The sequence below is a fragment of the Cervus canadensis genome, chromosome 2, assembly GCF_019320065.1.
Source record: "Cervus canadensis isolate Bull #8, Minnesota chromosome 2, ASM1932006v1, whole genome shotgun sequence".
NCBI lineage: Eukaryota > Metazoa > Chordata > Mammalia > Artiodactyla > Cervidae > Cervus > Cervus canadensis.
In genome coordinates this window covers 10973621-10977074 of record NC_057387.1, presented here as the reverse complement: position 1 = coordinate 10977074, position 3454 = coordinate 10973621, and the positions used below count along the sequence as shown (strand labels likewise).

The 3454-nt window shown below is 38.2% G+C and overlaps 1 pseudogene; it reads right to left on the bottom strand.

Moving 5' to 3' along the window:
* Window positions 1-1387: 1387 nt before the first annotated feature.
* On the bottom strand, window positions 1388-2325 carry LOC122431361 (annotated as a pseudogene).
* Between the last annotated feature and the right edge of the window lie 1129 nt (window positions 2326-3454).

The following is a 3454-nucleotide window of genomic DNA, read 5'->3' as shown; positions in this document are numbered from 1 at the left end:
TCATGCATTGGAGAAGGAAGTGGCAACCCCCTCCAGTGTTCTTGCCTGGAGAATCCCAGGGACGGGGGAGCCTGGTGGGCTGCCGTCTATGTGGTCGCACAGAGTCGGACACGACTGAAGAGACTTAGCAGCAGCAGCAGCAGCATGTGGAGAGGACTGCACACAGGGAGCTGAATGTGTCTGAAATTCAGGTCACATGAGTGATGGGAAAGGATCAGATTATCATCATAGCTGTCTCAAACACATATTAACCAAGATTAACCCTACTGGGTGACACAAGAGACAGAAAGTACAAAAATCACAAAGAGACAAATGTCAGGTTAATTGTGGGGAAATGACAATGAGAGCTGAAAACAACAGGAATGTACATTTTGTGATACCCATTCAGGGCAGGCTGGTTTCCCTGGAGATATTGATGACAGGAATTTCCAGACAGGTGAGAGGTAAGATGAGATAAATACCCAAGGTGTTCACTGTCTTATACATTCAGATGGCAAATTTGAAACTAGGAGCTCTTCTTAATAATTTAGTGTAAAAGACCACAGAGACATCTTTTCAGCCTGAGGCAGGATTAGCTGGCTAGTATTTCTTATTCATGTATATGACGTATCTTTTAATTGCATAAGTAGTGGTTCAAAGGAGTGATCAAAAAAGGCATTGAGAAACACCATTTTTTGAGAGTCGAGGAAATAAAGGGTCATTGGAGAAATGTATAAAGCCTTGTTTAATATGTTAATAGAGGCTTATAGTCTATGCAGCTTTACATATTACTTATGCTTTTAAAAAAAATCTTATCCACTAGATGCAGAAAAAAAAAACTTAGGTAAAAAAAGAAAATCATATTATCCCTATTTTTTGTATTTTTAGATTCAAAGAACAACTGTAGCTATATGAAAGTCATGACCTAACCAGTGTCAACCTAAAATCTTCTAATTATTAGTACAGTAACATTTTACCACATCAAGTCACACTCCTAGATCCAAAGTGCCTTCTGGCCCAAGCACCTCGTTATAATCTGGACGCAATCTTTAACAAAAAAAAAAGCCATCAAGATTTTTGGCATACAAGCCAAACATAGGGCAAGAGATAATGGCTATTAAGACAGTTTTGAGAACCATCAATCTGGGAAAAGAAGAATAGGAAAGTTATGTTAAAGTGACAGACACTTTGCTATCTCCCTAAATCTTTGCAACAACCTTGAGATAAACATATTACCAAGACTGCTTTACATAAAAGAACATTAAGGCCCCACAATATCAAGCAACTCATCCAAGGCTATACAGTTACACAGATAAATAGATTAGAAACTTTTATGACTTAAACATTTAGTGATACCTTTGTCCCAAATGTGTGTGTACTGTTTGAAAAATGTTGTAATTATAAAGTCTTAATAGAAAACCCCTTCTTCACAATCATTTTCCGAATAGCTAGCTGTACATCTTTGTTTCTGAGGCTGTATACCACAGGGTTCAACAGTGGGGTGATGATGGTGTAGGTCACTGTCACCAGCCTGTCTTTGCCTGATGTATTAATATGTTTGGCTGAGGGTCTCAGGTAGACAAAAGAAGCACAGCCATAGTGGATGATGACCACAATGAGATGGGAGGCACAGGTGGAAAATGCTTTTCGCTTGCCTTCAACTGATGGTATCTTCAAGATAGTAGAGACAATAAATCCATAAGAGATGCAGATGAAGATCAAGGGCACAATAAGCGCTAAGACTCCACAGATAAAGATGACGAGTTCATTAATGTAACTTCCAGCATAGGCAAGATGAATGACTGGTGAAATATCACAAAAGTAATGGTTGACCTTGTTGGAGCCACAGAAAGGGAGGCTAAAGACCAAAGTTGTTCCCAACAGAGATATTAGGAAACCACTAACAATGCAAGTTGATGTTAGCTGCCCACATACCCTCCAGCTCATGAGAATGGGGTAGTGCAAAGGCTGACAGATGGCAGCATAGCGATCATAGCCCATCACTCCCAGAAGCAGGCAATTGGTGACAGCAAAACCAAGAAAGAAGTACATCTGTGAAGCACAACTCACAAAGGACAGTGTCCTGAGCACAGAGAGCAGATTGATAAGCATCTTGGGCAGGATGGCAATTGTGTAGAAGATCTCAGAGGTAGAAAGGACACATAAAAAGAAGTACATGGGTGTGTGGAGGCTGTGATCCAAGCAGATGACTGAGATGATGGTGATGTTTCCACTCAAGATGATCAAATAGAGGCAGAGAAAGACCACAAAGAGGACAAGCTGCAATTCCCCAAGGCTGGAGAAACCCAGCAGGAGGAACTCAGTAACACAGGAGGAATTAGCCATGGAGAGTTGCTCCTACAGAATAAAGTCAATATGATCAAGTCCATAGACCATTGGAGGTGAGAAATCAAGGAGACTTACCCTTCATAAAGTAGCCATTCTGGATATGAAAGAGAAACAACAGGATTGTAAAGTAGCCAAATATCCTAAATTAATATGCACCCACAGTGATAACTTTCTGCTAATGATTTTAGCAGTGAACCTGGGGACACATGTTTACATATAATGTATAGATGCTTGCTCAAATAAAGCCTATTCCTCAGTCTTCGAAGACTTACATAGTCCCAACTTGCAAACACATATAGTCTCTGTTTAGGTCTTTTATTTATTTATTTTTTTTGATAATTTAATTCTTAAATGTTCTTTTTCTGTAATAATTATTATTTCAAGTGATCATCATTTCATTCATATTACTGATACAAGTATTGTATAAACAATAGCACCAATATCTGAAAATCTACTTCCCATTTGCTTTTAATACATTCCTCATCTAGGGCAATATCTATTGAACTGTTTTGTGTTGCTTGTCCTTAGAGTTTCCTTTCATTGCTAATCACATACCCCATTTTCATGCAGTTTTCACTAAAATTAATTTGGATTAGAACTACAGATGCTGTCTTGAAACTAGTTTTATGATTTTGCTACTTACTCTTATAAGACATTAAGCTTGATTCCCTCTTACAGAAAATGAGTGGCTAGAATAATTAAGTTTTGCTTCAGTATTCATTGGTTGCCCACTTGGTAATATATCTTATCCTTGATACACCTGACTTGAAAACCCAACAGTCTATTGTTCCCAGTTCTGTCTATGAATTCCTGAGCAGGGAGACTCAGATACATTCCCTAAGGCTTCTGATACAGTTCTTATTGTTGGTACTAGACTATATATATTTTGAATTAAAACATTCTTATCCACTCCTACTTCACACTTAAATCTGTTCCTTTATCTGTATTCTCTATCTCAACAAAACTTTTCAAAATCTTCTGTTGTAAATTTCTGAGGAATATTTAAACACTTAAAAATTCTCATCCTCCGATTTGTTTTGATCTGCAGTACCTCTAAGATCCATTTCTTTCCCTCTGTCAGAAATCAGCTCTTATCTGAACTATTACCCAGAGCATTATGAATGGG